This window comes from Canis lupus, chromosome 36 (genome assembly GCF_003254725.2).
Source record: "Canis lupus dingo isolate Sandy chromosome 36, ASM325472v2, whole genome shotgun sequence".
NCBI lineage: Eukaryota > Metazoa > Chordata > Mammalia > Carnivora > Canidae > Canis > Canis lupus.
Window position 1 is genome coordinate 10,435,965 of NC_064278.1, and position 18,449 is coordinate 10,454,413.

The following is an 18,449-nucleotide window of genomic DNA, read 5'->3' on the forward strand; positions in this document are numbered from 1 at the left end:
GTTGTTAACTAGGATAATAGGGGTAATGGACTTGATCAAATCAAAGAATGCTCTTAGAAGATTGCTTCAACTTTCCTAATAGCTTGGGGTAGATTCAACTATCTTCTAAGAATGTGGTTTGATCTCCATTTAAAGTATAACATATAACAGAACTTAAATGACAGTTTCTAAAACTAGGTACTTGCAAACAATCAACTGAAGATCTTGTTTGATTGGCATACTGACATATAGGGCAAATCTGTACATATAGGGCAAATCTGATTAAATTTAACCAGGATTTAAGTCTTTATTTAAAAATACTGTTACCTCATTTCCCCCTTTACTTAGCATTATCTTAACATACATTCATTAAGATGCAGAGATAAAAGCAGACATTATCTTACATGGCATAACTATGCACTTCAGAGCACAATTTGTTTTGCTTTACATCTTGTCAAGTTAATTTTGCAGCATTATGAGAAAGCTGAAAGATACAGTTTAGTCTGGTGATTAAAACCATGGGCTCAGGAGGCACCTAGCTTTTTTTTTTTTTTTCCTGAAGATTTTTATTTATTTATTCATGAGAGGCACAGAGAGAGGCAGAGTTGTAGGCAGAGGGAGTAGCAGGCTCCCTGAGGAGAGCCCCATGTGGGACTTGATCCCAGATGCTGGGATCATGACCTGAGCCAGAGGCAGATAATCACCGAGCAATCCAGGTGCCCCTAGCACCTAGCTTTGAATACCAGCCCTCTAGTGGTTATGTGATCTTGGTTCTGCGTCTAAACCTAAGCCTCAGTCTCCATATCTCTGAAGTGGGGATAAAAATAGTGCCCCTGTCATGTGGTTGCTATGAGAACTAACTGACATAATTCATGTAGAGCAGCAAGTATATGGATTTGGGGCTTACATGTTAGCTAGGCAAATTTGTAAAAATTAAAACACTAAGATAAATTTGAAGCTGAAAGTGGAATACCTCTATTTCTATACATTTATCTGGGATAATTTTTCCATCTTTATATACAATGACAATAATCATTTTCTGAACAGGGGGCACTTATATTATTTAATTTAAAATTAAGTACCCTGAGTATACTTCTTCTTCAAGAGACTGTTCATCATGATTCATTGATATCAGCATTCATATTTGTTTTTTTTTCCTTTTTTAAGATTTTATTTATTTATTCATGAGAGACACAGAGAGAGTGGCAAAGACATAGGCAGAGGGAAAAGCAGGCTCCCTCTGGGGAGCCCAACAGCATGCATATTTGAATGCATCTTCTGTGTGCATGTGTGTTTTGAGGAGTTTCATTATAGGAATTTTTTAGAAATCAGAACATGAAAAAATAACCATTGTAAACCTGTAGATGCTAATAGTACTGGTTTCTTTAAATCCATACCCATAGATATTCTCACATACATTATATTTGTGCTTGTGCATGTTTCTCTACACAAAGGCATAAATTATATGTGCATTTGTTTGCCAGACTCTGATCATAAAGTAGTATTATTTTTATATCCTGCCTTTTTTTTGGAAAAATATATGCTGTCAGGAATTTATCCTACAGATATCCTGCAATAGAGCACCATTACATATGTACAAGATTAATCACTGTTGGCATTGTTGGTAGTATAGCTAATTATCTTGAATTTAAAATATCAAAAATAGATTTAAAACATAGTCTTTTAGTACCCTCTCCTCAAACATAAGCTCTTACACTAGCTTATCATTCCTTCCTTGGTTGAATTCAAGATTATTTCCCTCTTCATTTATTTGGTTAGTTTGGTAAGTCACAAATGTCTACTTTTGGCCAGGAATCTGTGCCAGGCCCTGTGGTATATTGTATGTTTGTTCCCTCATGTGGCTTATAGCCTTGCCACCTAGTTAACTTCTTTTATATCCCCCCAGGGATATCCCTTACATATCCCTTGGTATAGCAAACTAGTGGAGAATGGCCTATGTGTCCACTTTTCTGTTCACATTGCACCCTGTACGTTCCCTTGTACCTGGCTTTATCACAAAGCACTGACATTGCTTGTTTGTCTGTGTCCTCTGCTAGTCAGTAAACTCCATGAGAGCAGCAGGTATATGTTCTTGGTCGATGTTTTGTCAGCATTTAGCACTGTGCCAGGCACAGTAGTATGCAATGTATATATGTTAACTGAATCAATGATCACCTTGCCTGAATTTTGCTTTGACCTTTTCACTGTTCCTCTTCCTATTTTTGGTTTATTTTCTAGTGCCTGTGTTTAATTGTTTCTTTTGTGTATATATCCATGCTGTCTGACCCTAATTGGGTAAGACATTGTCTATTTAATCCATCTTTTCCCATGTCCAGAACAGAACAGTTCATGTGATCAAGGCTTTAAACTCAGAACAACTGGTTCTGAAATTAAATTATTTTATGCTTAAGGGCAGAACCACAGGGTTTTTTTTCCCCTCACACCTTCTGATTCTCTGCATAACAGTATATTCAATAAATATTAAGTGATAGAAAATGTGATTTCAGAGAAAATATTGACTAAAGATAGCAGAGGAACAGCTAACATGTCTAATAGGGCAATATACTATATAGAGCTTGATTTGGGCAGGTTTGGCATTTTGGTACTGCCACTCACTTTGTGATCTTGAGTCTCAGTTTTTTCCCATCTTTAAATTAGGGCTAAAAAACTCACTTCATTGGGGGTCTTATGAGGGATAAATAGGATAAAATTTTATAAAAATGGACACATAGTACAGTGGTCTATAGTAGTTGTTTTACTACTTTCTTTCCCACCAATTTATAGTCTTTATTAAGATAAAATAGGAGATTTTTCACATTTGTGTATTATGCCTACATATTTGTTGGTTTGTTCTGCTCTACAAAAAGAGATATTAAACAAATGTAAAAGCCCTCCATGTTTTTATAATTCTGGGCATATAGTAGTATGTACAATAAGCAAATGAATTTTATGTTTGCAGCTTCCAGGAATGGAGAAATCCGGAGACTAGATGAGAATGTCAGGAGGACACAACTCTGCAAATAGCCTACTTTCAATCAACTGGTCACTAAGAATTTCCAAATACAAAATGAGTACAGAAATTACTATTTAAGTTAAAGAGAGTTGGCTACTTTAAACTAGAATGTAGGATATGTCATTTTATTTTAAAGGAAATGATTGTTTTAATGATATGCTTTTCAAAGCATAATATTTAAAGTTGAAAATGAAGTCTTTTAAAATATGTACTTTTATTTTTCAAAGAGCAGTATTGAAATCATAGGGTTTTTTTTGGAGTGGAGACCTAGAGTTGGAAATGAATTGCCTTACAATCTAGTTCTTGAGCTTTATCGTTATATCTCCATGTAACTGAGGAAATTAGAGCTCAAAATCATCTTACACGTAATACACGCAAAACAACTAGCCTAGTTCTAGTGTTCAGATTTCTAAGGCATTCTATGTTTCAGAATTAATTAAAAATAGAATCTAAGAGAGTTGATTAAATTCTGTTGTTTTTTAAAAAAAATTCTGTTGTTTTGTTCCTTGTATGGTAACTATGAATTGAGAAATCATTAACTATTTGAAGCTAGGTTAACTTCTTGAAGTACAATTTGAAAATAAAGAGAAGGAAAATTATACACACACACACATATTTGAGTTTTGGGGGCCAAATTTACACTCCTCAGTCATTGACACAGCTGGATAGTTGCAGGTATTCCTGGCCAGAGCAAGGCCAGCCCACAGGGTTACTGTAGCTCACAGCAAATCAGACCATCTCTCTGCAGGCAGGAAGACCTAGAAATAAAGCTAGAAGGTAGAAGCACATTTTCATAGTTTCTTCTCTTAAACCTTCATCAGGTATCTCACTCCTCCCCTGGAAGGAGTAAAGAAGTGAACAGAGGAATACTCTTTCTATACTTTTCCCTCAGGGAGAATGGTGTGGAATTTCCTCTGTGAAAATATGAGGAGCCTGTGTGTGTGTGTGTGTGTGTGTGTGTGTGTGTATGGGTGTGTTATATTGCCTAACACTATTGTGTAATACATATTTTTGTTTAATTTCGATTTACACATTATATACATGTGTATATGTATACATTTTGTGTATGTATATGTACTTATATGTATTTTCTCTTTAATGTTTATATAAATGTATGTTTATACGTATACATCCCCATATACTCCTTATGAAAGAGAAAGGGGAACAGAGGGAATAAACAGAAAACAGAAGGAAAATTTTCAGTGGTTTCAAGGTTCAAAGTAAAAAAGTAGGTTAGTTATGAAAGTCCAGGAACATCAGCTAGTTTGCTGAAGATAAATTGCCACCATCATTTCTATTTACACTGATCTTTTATTGTTATGATTAACATTTTTGTCATGTCACCAAAGTCATGAATAACTTAAATGCTGATCATGATATCACTTTTTAGAAAGTTAGGCAATAATGAGCATCCCTTAAGAAGTACATTTTGCCTTTTCATATAGCTTAAGATTCATTTTCTGTGATAGTTGTTCATTTCTGGTTCTATGTTTTTTTTTTTTTTCCCCCTGAAACAAACAGGGTGGCATTATGTTATAAATTCTTCTATTTATATGCTTGATTGTGCTTTCAGAATCCAGAGGCATAAAAGTCTCCAGTGAATAAAATATGTTTCCTTGTTTAAAGGTCAAAAATTTCATCTGCATTATCCATCACATAAATGTTTTAAAAAACACACTGGTAACTTTAATGTTGTATATAGTTCATGAATAATATATAAACCAAGGTATTCACAGCATTTTTATATAAGAACTTAAAAAAAATCCAAGAATGTGATTGTGTTAATTTTCTTTTGGAATTTTTTTTAAAGGGATTAGCTTGCAACAATAGTTTACATGTAAAATTATTGTTTATTATTAACTTTTTCATTCTATGCTAAAGGATGCAGGATATCAAGATAAATTGAAGGTGTGACTAGAGATTTTCCTAGACAAAGTAAATGTGCTTTGTATTTAATAAGACTACAGAATAAAAGAACAAATGTTATTTATGTTCATTCAGACAATTGAAATATAAAGAATGCTGTTCAAATATCACTGGCTCACATTTTCACTTTTAATTCCTTTTTGAATTTTAGTTGAATTAATTTGCTCTGTTTTATAATGTAAATAGGGCAATCTCATAAAATAGAAGAGATTCTTTGTAAGTATTGATAGATTCTATAATTCCATCTGTGCCTATTTCAGTCATTTTTAATTTTAAGAAATTTGTAAGCTTGTGCTTATTTTTCTGTACACATTACTGGTATTCACTGAAAGATTCCTGTATAAAATGGTATACAACTTTCTTGAAGAATTTACATGTTATTATAATATTATTTGTTTATTCTTATTACCAGTAACTATTGTTATTATATAGAAAGATTGAATTATACTGAGATAGTGATAGTTTTGCCTTTATTGAACCTTAGAAGAAATAAATGGCTTGTCTAAAAGCAGCTTTTTGATCTATTTAAATTTTAGCTAAGTAAATTGATGATCAAAAGTATCCTTATTGTCTCTAATTTCATTGTGCTGGATGTGTGTGTTGGGGGTCGGGGGAGTGTGGAATTTGCATTCTTTTTCGTTTCTCTCTTTTAGTGGATTAGGTCACTGCTTGATGTCCACCTCGAGCTGCAAAAGGGCTCACCACTGTGTTCCTTTGCTTGTTCCACCAGCCCTGCTGCTTCAGCTCCAGGGCAGAGGAGGAAGCCTCTTCTGTCTCCATGACAACCGTGTGTCCTCCGAGAAGCTTCTGGTAGCTAAAGACCTTCTGAGAGCTGGGGGAGGGGCCGTTTGTGAGGAAATTCTCACCTCATTTTCCCTCTTTCCAGCGTAATTTGCTTAATTGTGTGTGTCTCTCTCTTTATTTTTCCTGTGTTTCTACACAATGCTGATACCCAAAGCTACAAACCCAAACCTTATTTTATAAACAAAAATGCCCACATCACAAGGATTTTTCTAGCATCTGGTACATAGTTTCACATCCCCCACTCCTTTTGGGTTAACTTTAACTTTGTGTCTAGTTCTCCAATTCCCTGAAATGATTTAAATGTTAATGATCTTTGGCAAGCCAAACACTGCCTTAGCTTGGGAATATTGTTGCAGTACATTATGAATGTTTGAAAGGGAATGTTTCTTTATTTTAAACAGCCTTATCAGCATAATTGTAATTTGTAGGCTCTCCCCCACCAAAAAAAAAAAAAAAAAAAAAAAAACAAAACAAAACCTGTTTTAACCATTAGACAGCAGGGATGTATGCCCTTATACATTACAGACACCTAAATTTACCAAGTTAATTCATTAGGGGGTGTTTATTTGATTTACATTAGCTACAAATTCTTAGCAACATTTTACATTATTCATATTCCTTTAAATAAGGTCTGTTGCTAGAAAATCAGATGTTTGGGTTTTGTGGGTTTTTTGTTTTATTCCCCTGCGCCTACAGCTGGTAATGGTAGTGGGCTGGTACTATCATCTTCCCTCTGTTCTTCCCCCCCCCCCCTTCTGTTCTTTAGATTTTCTTTTTTTAAGATTTTATTATTTATTCATGAGACGCACACAGAGAGAGGGAGAGAGGCAGAGACACAGGCAGAGGGAGAAGCAGGCTCCATGCAGGGAGCCGGACGTGGGACTTGATCCTGGGTGTCCAGGATCATGCCCTGGGCCGAAGGCAGGCGCTAAACCGCTGAGCCACGCAGGGACCCCCCTACGTTTTGTTTCTAAACAGTGTCGTAAAGTTTTGTGGCTTTCAAATAGCATTCTGAATCAAAAGAATCACGAATGAACCATCAAGGTCCCAGAGCTTGCAGTGCTCAGCTCGGGGATCATTGATGGAGTTCGCTTAGCCGGAACTACGTTTCCCAGAATTCCCGCGTCCGTCCGCTTCCGGCTGCCGGGCGGAGGCGCGCGCAAGGCTGCCATGTTGGGCTCTGAGGGCGCCGAGGGCGTGGGCCTGGGCCCTGCCGTGGTGGCGGCCTCGCTGTGGGCGCAGGGCATCCCCGAGACTGAGACGCCGCCAGCCCCCTGCACGTCTCCCCCTCAGCCTTCCTTGGGGTCCGCCCCAGGCTGCTTGTGCGTCTCCGTGTGGCCCGGGGCTCGCGTCGCCCGCGTCGCCCGCGTGTCGCCCGCCGCCCTGGAGCCCCCAGTCTGGCTTCTCGGAATCCTGGGCCAGGTGCGTGACAGAATTTGAAGTAGACAGATCCCTGATTGCATAGGAATTTTTAACCTGTTTTTCCTCTGTGACTAATAGAGTAAGCGGACGAAACCCCAGGAACAGCGGAGATGATGAAACCTTAAGTATGTCGATCACCACCCCACGGGAGTGGAAGAGACAATAGTGAAACAGGCGTTGTTTTCAAATATATGCAGATGGTTTACTGAAAAAGACTACACGTGAGTCTTGCAAAGCTCTGGGCGTAAGGTCCTTGACACCACCCCCCTCCCCGCCCCAGTCAGGTCTGTGTAACTTTGACGCCCCCGGGCCGCCCGGGTGGCCCAGCGCTTCAGCGCCCGCCTTAGGCCCGGCCCAGGTCGCGACCCCGGGGTCGCGCGGTCGAGTCCCGCATCGGGCTCCCTGCATGGAGCCTGCTTCTCCCTCTACCTGTGTCTCTGCCTCTCTCTCTGCCTCTCATGAATGAATTAATAAAATCTTAAAACAAAACAAAACTTCTGGTAGCCTATCGTTAACTGGAAGCCTTACTGATCACGAAGGCCGCCCATCAAAACATATTTATGTTCTACGTATGACACACTGTATTCGTGCAGTGAGATACGCCAGAGAAAAGAAAATGCTGTTACGGAAATCGTAAGGAAGAGAAAATGCACTTATATACAGTGTTACACTGTGTCAGGAAAACAGTGCGTGCAAGTGGACTCACGCAGTTCAAACCTGCATTGGAGGGCCAGCCGTACACGTCCTTTAGAAAAAGGCTCGGCAAGTTTTATTCGTCTTAAAAATTTCATTTCGTTGTGATAAGAACACTCAACGTGAGGTTTGCGTGCTTAACAAATTTTGAAGCTTGTGAGACGCGGTTGTTGGCTGTAGGTACAGGCTTGTGCAGCAGATTTCCAGAGCTTCTAGTTGTCTGGTTTAAATGCAGCTATGGGGATCCCTGGGTGGCACAGCGGTTTGGCGCCTGCCTTTGGCCCAGGGCGCGATCCTGGAGACCCGGGATCGAATCCCACATCGGGCTCTCGGTGCATGGAGCCTGCTTCTCCCTCTGCCTGTGTCTCTGCCTCTCTCTCTCTCTCTCTCTGTGTGACTATCATAAATAAATAAAAAAAAATTAAAAAAAAATAAATAAATGCAGCTATGCCTGATGATTCGTAACTCTCCATTTCCTCCCTCCCTCAGACCCTGGCAACCGCCATTCCAGTTTTTGAATCTATGACTTTATTTTTGGAGACCTCCTCTAAGTGGAATTAGGCACTACTTGTCTTTCTGTGGTTGCCTTTATTTCACTTAACGTGATGCCCTCAGGGTTCATCCGCGTTGTTTCATACTGTAGAACCTCATTCCTGGCTAATGTTCTGTTGTAGGCACTACCACATTTTCCTCTACCTAACGGTCTGTCGATGGACGTTTGGGGTGTTTGTACATCTCGGCCATATGGATCAGTGCTAATATCCTTAAGATCCTGATTTAAGTTCTTTTGGGTAGATAGAAGTGGGATCGATGGATCATACGGTAGTTCTATTTTTAATATTCTGAGGAGCCTTTCTACTGCTTTCCATAGCAGCTGCACCATTTGCATTCCCACAGGCATTCTGCGGGAGTTCCAGTTTCTCTGTGCGCTCGCCAATACTTGTCTTCTTGGATGTGTAGGTTAATGTTTTTCATCAAATTTGGGGAGTTTGCAGCCATCGTTTCTTCAAATGCTTTTTCTTTTTCTTCTCCCCTCTTGGCACTGCCATTACACATATGTTGGTGTGCTTAGTGGTGTCTCACATTTCTCTGAGGCCGTTCATGTTTCTTCAATTCTCTTTCTCTCTCTCTCTCTCTCTCTCGTTCTTCAGTTTGGATAATTGCTGTTGATCTTCCATCAACTTTGCTGACTTTTTTTCTTCTATTCACTCGTATTCACTGTTGAACCCCTTGAATAAACTTTTCACTCTGGTTATTGTGCCTTTCTACTCTAGAATTTCTGATCCCTCCTCCTCTCTGAGCTTGTTTTTTATTGTTTGGTTTCTTGTTTTTTAATTTTTAGAATTTGGCTGAACAAGTTTTGTGACGTATTTCTCTATAGTGTGCAGCCTCTGATTTTCTTGCCCAGATTGTTTTCCCTTATTTTTCTCTCTCATACCTTGGTGTTACCCTTGGGTCAGCAATACCTAATTATTAGCCAAAGGTTGGAGTTAATACTAACTAACCCTTATCCAGTTAGATTTTTACTCTTTGCTATTGAATGTATCTGGGGCTTGGAGGCTGTTGTCCCAGTTTGGAGTTTTGGCTTCCTGTTCTGACAGGGACTAGTAACTTGGAGTTTTCTTCTCTGCTACTGAGGGAGTACAACCTTGGACATACATACAGTCTTTCAGGCTGCCAGGAATGATTCTGAATTTATTTTAAATTTTTAAAAAATGATTTTATTTATTTATCTGAGAGAAGGCATGAGAGATTGAGAGCACAAGCGGGGGTAATGGCAGAGAGCAGCAGAGGGAGAGGGAGAGCAGGGAGTCTGATGCAGGGGTTCTGCAGAGGCTCCGTCCCAGGACCCTGGGATCATGACCTGAGCTGTAGTAGGCAGACACTTAACCAAATGAGCCACCCAGGCACCCTCTGAATTCATTTTTTTTAAAGATTTTATTTATTCTTTATTTTTTTAAAGATTTTATTTATTTATTCATGATAGACATAAAGAGAGAGAGAGAGGCAGAGACACAGGCAGAGGCAGAAGCAGGCTCCACACAGGGAGCCTGACGTGGGACTCTATCCCGGGTCTCCAGGATCATGCCCTGGGCTGAAGGCAACGCTAAACCGCTGGGCCACTGGGGCTGCCCTGAATTCATTTTTAATAAGAAGAGTCATCCTTCAGTTACAATAGTATATTGTTCAGTATTTAGTCAGAGATTGTATTTAAAACTCTGATGCAAGTGAGCATTCTGTCTTTGGCTGGGTTGATGGGTTTGTGTGCAGTTTGTGGGTTTTATCGTGTGCCTTATATTTTGTTCTGATTTCTCCCAAATGGCTGAAGCCTAGTGCATGCATATAGCCTTGACCTGTATAATTGGCTGTCACCTCAAGATCTTTGGCTTCGTTTTTCCGTGGTTCACTCTATTAAACTTCTGGCTGTTCTGCTGTTTTGCCTGTAACATGGTTGCAGAAACTCTCTGCCTTTAGTGTCTGTGGTCCTTGGTCGTGCTGTGGCTTAGAAGAATGAAGGGATAGACCAGAGAAGAGTGGTGGGCAGCAAAGCAAAGTTTATTGGGCAATGGTATAGCGCTCCTGGAGCGGGAGGGCCCAAGCGAGTTGCCCTTGGAGCTTCTAAGTGTAGAGGTTTTTATGAGCTCTTTTGCAGATTTTTTTTTTTTTTAAAGATTTTATTTATTTATTCATGAGAGAGAGAGAGAGAGCCAGAGACACAGGCAGAGGGAGAAGCAGGCTCCATGCAGGGAGCCCGACGTGGGACTCGATCCCGGGTCTCCAGGATCACACCCTAGGCCGAGGGTGGCACTAAACCGCTAAGCCACCCGGGCTGCCCCTGCAGAACTATCTTAAACAGGGTGTGCTGAGTCATGCCAATCAAGGCTTTGGTCACATATCTGTCTACCTATTAGGTTAATGTCCATGTGCTGATGGTCTTTTTTTGCTGACATCCAGGGTCTTATGTCTTAACTGCTCCTTGCGTGATGGGGACAAGTGCTCTGTGGTTAATTGTTTCATTTTAGGACGTTTTTGCAGAAGTCTTTTCTGCAAAGACTGCAAATGAATGCTAGTGTGGTCCTGTCTCAGCTGTAAAACAGGATGTCATTGCTGTTTTATCTTAGCTGTCCTGACTCCATATGTTCTTGTTAGGGACCCTGGCTCTGACTACCTGTCTAACTCCTAACAACATGGAGCTACTAACATCATCTTAATAAATGTCCACCAAGATATCTTTTGTTTTCTATGACACTCTTAGACATGGAGTTCTTCAAGCACTCTGTTCCAAATAAAGTCAGTCCTCTTGGGAATGTTCTGGACCTCTTTGTCTACTATGGCCTGCTTTCTCCTCTGGACAGGAACCCCATACCACTGCAACTGAACTGGAGGCAGAGGCCTGCTTAAGGAGTGGGTACTCTATGATGAGTAGCAGCCTCCCGTATGGATTTAGCCCTCCTGGAGTGGAAACAGTGCCCTGTGAATAAGCTGTAGTGGGGGCAGTTGGGATCCCAGTACTTTTGGCTTGCTCTGCATGGCATAGGATTTCTACTCTGCAGGTGGGACTGGGTTGGGGAAGAGTAATCCAGTCCTCTCAGTTATGCCCATTTTTTTTAAATAAAGATTTTATTTGTTTATTCACGAGAGACACGGAGAGAGAGAGGGAGAAGCAGGCTCCATGTAGGCAGCCCGCCGCGGGACCCGATCCCAGGTCTCCAGGATCATGCCCTGGGCCAAAGGTGGCGCTAAACTGCTGAGCCACCCGGGCTGCCTAGTATGGGTATTTGGAATGGGATTTCTGTAGTATGTGGCTGTGGGTGGGAAATAGGGATAGAGATGAGAAATGAAGGCAGCTTGTTCTTCCTCTGACTGGGCACTGGGAAAGGGAGTCCTGGATTCTTGGAGTGCCCAGGATGAAGCTTTTGTGACATAGAACTGGGGGCAGGGGTTTGAACTGTGGCTCAAATGCCACAGACCATCACAGTTCTTACTTATATGTAGTACATTTTCTTGAAGAAATGTTTCTCGGGATCCCTGTTTGGCGCAGCGGTTTGGCGCCTGCCTTTGGCCCAGGGCGCGATCCTGGAGACCCAGGATCGAATCCCACGTTGGGCTCCTAGTGCATGGAGCCTGCTTCTCCCTCTGCCTGTGTCTTTGCCTCTCTCTCTTTAGAAAAAAAAAAAAAAAAAAAAAAGAAATGTTTCTCTATTCACTATATACTCTTAAGACAATTTTCAGAACTTAAATAATTGTTTTTAATAATTTAACCACTTATATAGTAGTTTTGCTGGTGAGAGTCCTCTGAGTCTCTTACTCTGCCATTCTAAAGGATGCATCTATTTTATATTTTTAATATATTGATGGATTTGGGTTTTATATCTATATATGTATATAAAATCTTGTGTACATATGTACATATGTATATAAGTATGTATATATACATATATAAAAATATAAATGTATATTAAAAACTCTTAACATAAATGTGTGTATATATATTGTATATGTATATGAAATTTGCTTGCAACTTAAAACCATGTGTCTAGTGTCTCTTTGTTAGGGTAGGCAATGATTTTAACTATTTTTTTTTTTAATATTTTTTAAATATTTTATTTATTTAGGATAGTCACAGAGAGAGAGAGAGAGAGAGGCAGAGACACAGGCAGAGGGAGAAGCAGGCTCCATGCACCGGGAGCCTGACGTGGGATTCGATCCTGGGTCTCCAGGATCGCGCCCTGGGCCAAAGGCAGGCGCCAAACCGCTGCGCCACCCAGGGATCCCTGATTTTAACTATTAATTAAATTTCCTAAAACTTAAAAATTTTACAAAATTTTTGTTACTATTTTACTTCATTGGTATGCTAATTTTCTCAGAATATATTTATTCTGCTATTTTTCAAAACTTTTGAGTAAAGCAGTTTGTTGCATTCTATTCTATTATTATTTTTAATCTCAGCAATACCTGTAATTTTGCACCTTTTTTATTCCTCGTATTGTCAGTCTTGCCAGAGGTTTAAAATATGTTAATTTTATTTCCAAGAACCAACTTTGTTTTTGTTCATTTTTTTTGTTCATTCTAGTATATATATATTTTTTGTACTTCCTTAAGCTTACTCTTCTTTCTTTCTTTGTTTCTTTCTTTCTTTGTTTCTTTCTTTCTTTCTTTCTTTCTTTCTTTCTTTCTTTCTTTCTTTCTTTCTTTCTTTCATCCTGCTTCTAATTGCCTTGGAAATATTCTCTTGTTTTTATTTTATTTATTTTATTTTTTAAAGACTTTATTTATTTATTCATGAGAGAGAGAGCCACAAGCCTAGGGAGAAGCAGGCTCCATGGAGAGAGCCCAACGTGGGACTCAAGCCCGGGTCTCCAAGATCACACCTGGGCTGAAGGCCGTGTTAAACCGCTCAGCCACCGCTGAGCTGCCTTATTCTCTTGTTTTTAAATTATTCCTCAGCTCACTAAGTTTTAGCTGTCTTTATTTTCTAACAAAAAGATTTCTATTTATAAATTTACCTCCAAGTACCACTTTAGCTTCATTTCACAATTTCTATAGTGTACTAATTTTATATTATCAAACTCTATTTTCTAGTTTTCATTTTTAAAAATTTAAAATATTTTTACTAAAAAATGTTTTTACTTAGATCTTCTTTAATTGTTTTTAGCAATGCTGTGTAAATTTTAGTAAATAAGATGCATTTTAAAAAAATTTCAGTATAATTAACATATGGTGTTATATTAGTTTCAGGTGTGTACAATATGTGATTCAACAATTCTATACATTACTCAGTGCTCATCAAGATAAGTTTGCTCTTAATCCCCTCACCTGTTTCACCTATATCCTTACCTGTTTCTCTTTTGGCAACCACCAGTTTGTTTTATATATTTAACAGTATTTTGTTTGTCTCTTTTTCTCTTTGTTTTGTTTCTTAAATTCCACATACAAGTGAAATCATATGGTATTCATCTTTCTTTGAGTTATTTCACTTAGGATTATACCCTCTAGATTCATCCATATTGTTACAAATGGCAAGATCTCTTTCTTTTTTGAATTTTTATTTATTTATTCCTGGGAGGCACAGAGAGACAGAGAGAGAGGCAGACACATGGGCAGAGGGAGAAGTGGGCTCTCTCTGATGTGGGATTTGATCCCAGGACCCCGGGATCACGCCCTGAGTGGAAAGCAGACACTCAACCACTGAGCCACCCAGGCATCCTGCAAGATCTCATTCTTATAGCTGAGTAATATTCTATTGTATGTATATACCACATCTTTTTTATCGATTCATGTATCAGTGCTCACTTGGGTTGCTTCCATATCTTGACTATTGTAAGTAATGCTGCTTTAAACATAGGGACACATGTATCTGTTTGAATTTATGTTTGGGTAAATACCCAGTAGTGGAATTACTAAGCAATCTTGAAAAAGGAGAACAAAACTAGAGGTGTCACAATCATTCATTTTGAGCACATATTCTTTTATAATCTTTGAGTATAATTTAATCACTTTAGACTCCTTGCCTGTTAAATCTAAAATTTGTTCCTCCATTGTGTGCCTTTTCTTATGAGTATTGTGAAAGAAATCTTACAGATTCTCTGGTTCTCATCTGTTTCTCTGAAGAGTATTGGCTGAACTTAACTCCAGACTCTATGTTCTAGAAGTAGACAACAACTGAAAACTCTGAATCTTTAAGCTTTTGCAATGATTGCTTTAAATCTAGCCCACACATGCAAAGTCTAAGAATCAGCCAGAGAATTCAGTTAATATGCTGAATTTGGGGCTTCTCATCTGTCATTCTGTAACTCTTCAATTTGCTGTGACTGTTTTAAACTCTGTCCTCTAATTTCTCAGTAAGTAAGATTGCAGATTTTTATCTGAATTTCAGCTCTGTATTGATTGGTCCTGAACTCAGACAAAAGCCATCATAAACAGGAGGCTCAACTAGTGCCATTTCTTTTCCAGTTTTCTGGATTTTGGATAATTCTCTAGTACCTAAAGATTAAGTGTATTTTATTCACGATTTATAGTATCTATCAGAACATTGGTCTGATATTAGCTCCCTCATCATTTCTAGCACAGGAAACTAGAAGTACATTTTTAAGTCCCCAAATATTCCAGAAAGCTAGGTTCCCAATTTAATTGCCCCCCCTTTTTTTGGAGACAGTTGGAGCGGGGGGGTGGGGGGAGAATCTTAAGCAATTTTAAGATTGATCAGGCCTCAATCTCACAACCTGAGATTGTGACCTGCCCTGAAACCCAGAATTGGTTGTCTGACTGAGCCACCCAGGTGCCCCGGATTTTATTCCTATTAGAGAACATAGTGTTCTCTGTTTGATACTAATTCTTTGAAATGTTTTGGTACTTGCATTTTGGTCTTTCATGTAATGAATCTTAATAAATGTGACATGTACATTTACAAAAAATCCTGAGACTTTTTCAAATGTTCATTGTGTGTCAAAATAGGTGAAGCTGTTAATTGTAATCATAATTTACATATTCTTTTAGGTTTTTCTATCCACTTGAGCTATCAGTTATTCAAGGAAGTATATTAAAATCTTCATTGTGTGACAGATTTGTCCATTTCTCCTTGTGATTGAATAGGTTTTTTGTTTTGTGTATTTTAAAGATAAGTTTAAGAGGTGTATTCAGTTTGAAATAGTTCTTAGAATTTTAAACCTATTGTGACTCTAATAATAAAAATATGTATGTATTTACTTATTTATTTTTCCCTTATTTTTTAAAATTAAAATTCAATTAATTAACATATAGCATATTATTAGTTTCAGAGGTAGAGTTCAGTGATTCATCTGTTATATATAGCATTCAATGTACCCAGGGTACATTGAGTACCCTCCTTATTGCCCGCCACCTAGTTACCCCCTCCCCCAACCCCTCCCTCCAACAACCCTCAGTTTGTTTCCTATTATTAAGACTCTTGTAGTTTATCTCCCTCTCTGATTTCACCTTGTTTTATTTTTTTCTCCCTTCCCCATGCTCCTCTGTTTTATTTCCTAAACTCCACATATGAGTGAGATCATATGATAATTACCTTTCTCTGATTGACTTATTTTGCTTCGTATAATATCCTCTAGTTCCATCCACGTTGCAAATGGCAAGATTTCAATTTTTTTTGATTACTGAGTAATATTCCATTGTATATATATATACCATGTCTTCTTTATCCATTCATCTCTCAATGGATATCTGGGCTCTTTCCATAGTTTGGCTATTGTGAACATTGCTGCTCTAAACTTTGGGATGCAGGAACCCCTTTGGATCAGTACATTTGTATTTTGGGGGTAAATCCTTTGTAGTGCAATTGCTGGGTAGCTCTATTTTCAACTTTTTGAGGAACCTCCATACTGTTTTCTAGAATGGCTGTACCAGCTTCATTGCCATCAGCAGTCTAAGAGGGGTCTCCTTTCTCTGCATCCTTGCCAACATCTCTTGTTTCCTGACTTGTTAATTTTAGCCATTCTGACTGGTGTGAGGTGGTATCTCATTGTGCTTTTGATATGTAGTTCCCTGATGCCGAGGGATGTGGATCATTTTTTCATGTGTCTGTTGGCCATTTGTATGTCTTCTTTGAAGAAGTGTCTGTTCATGTCTTCTTTCCGTTTCTTGATTGGATTATTTGTTCTTTGGGTGTTGAGTTTGAGAAGTTCTTTATAGATTTTTGGATACTAGCGCTTTACCTGATAAGACATTTATAACTATCTTCTCCCATTCTGTTGATTGTCTTTTGGTTTTGTTAACTATTCCCTTTGTTGTATAAAAGCTTTTTATCTTGGTGAAGTCCCAATAGTTCATTTTTGTTTTTGTTTCCCTTGCATTTGGAGATGTGTCTAGCAAGAAGTTGTTGCAGCTGAGGTCAGAGGTTGCTGCCTGTGTTCTTCTCTAGGATTTTGTTGGATTCCTGTTTTCTATTTAGGTCTTTCATCCATTTTGAGTCTATTTTTGTGTATGGTGTAAGAAAATGGTCTAGTTTCATTCTTCTGCATGGCCTGTCCAATTTTCCCAACACCATTTATTGAAGAGACTGTCTTTTTTTTTCCATGGGATATTCTTTCCTGCTTTGTTGGACATTAGATGACCATAGAGTTGAGGGTTCATTTCTGGATTCTCTGTTCTGTTCCATTAATCTATGTGTCTGTTTTTGTGCCAATACCATACTGTCTCGATGATTACAGCTTTGTAATAGAGGTTGAAGTCCAGGATTGTCATGCTACCAGTTTTGATTTTCTTTTTCAACATTCCTTTGGCTATTTGAAGTATTTTCTGGTTCCATACACATTTTAGGGTTATTTGTTCCAGCTCTATGAAAAAAGTTGACAGTATTTTGATAGGGATTATACTGAATGTATAGATTGCTCTAGGTAGCAAGACATTTTGAAAATATTTGTTCTTGCAATCCATGAGCATGGAACGTTTTTCCATTTCTTTTTGTCTTCCTCAGTTTCTTTCATAAGTATTTATTTTGTTAGCATTTGTCTGATGTTTTACAATGCTGTTACTTTTTTACTTTTACATTTTAGATTTATTTTAAATAGTTGCATTGTAAAAATCAACCTGATTTGTCTTTTAGCTGAACAGTTCAATATACTTAAAAGTAATTATTAACATATTATTGCTATGTTTTTTATAGCTATTACCAGTGCCATGGTGTTACATTGAATTCCATGTTGGAGTTTTTCTCCAGAGTGTACAATTTTTAGAGTACAGTGTGATTCTTCATGAGAGTTGTGTAATAGTCATTCTAGATGTCAGGTACTATAATACAGTAATTAAGAGATTGTATCTGGAGCCAGATTTCCTGGATTAACATCCATATTGTTCTTCTTCCTAGCAATGCGTCCCTTGGGCAAGTTAAAAATATTCCATGTCTGAGTTTCTTCATAGTTCTTATCTTAATAGAGATAATGTGAGAATTATCATGTAAAGTATTTGAAAAACGATTAGCACATAGTAAGCACCCAGAATGGGCTAATTATTATTAATTTCTACCAGGTTATTGTGTACTCTTCATTCGTCTCATTTTCCTATTTTTCTCCTCCTTCTTGTGCTTTTAAATTTATTAAATGTCAAGCTATTTAATTTTTCTTCTGTACAATAATTATTTTGTCCCATTTCTCTTTCCATGTATACCCTTGATATTTTAGTAAGTATTCTAAGCAAAATTAAAAGTTACTATGTTTATCATCCTCCTGAACAATACAATTAGAATTCTTGAACTCCCAATAACAAATATTTTCATCTCTTTTTTATTTATAAAGAGACTTCTTTTCTGAGTATAAAATACTAGTTTTTTTTTTTTTTTTTTTAGATTTTATTTGTTTATTAGAGAGAGAGAAAGAGACAGGCAGAGGGAGAAGCAGGCTCCATGCAGGGAGCCTGCCATGGGACTCGATCCCGGGTCTCCAGGATCATGCCCTGGGCTAAAGGCAGCGCTAAACCGCTAAGCCACCAGGGCTGCCCTAAAACACTAGTTTTAACAGATATTTTCTTACAACATTTTTTTTTTATTGCTGTTATAGTTGAATTGTTCTGTTGTGTCTTTTTTTTCTTATTTAGTTTTAAGATTTTCTCTTGTACTTTGTTCTGAGAATTTATTAAGGTATGC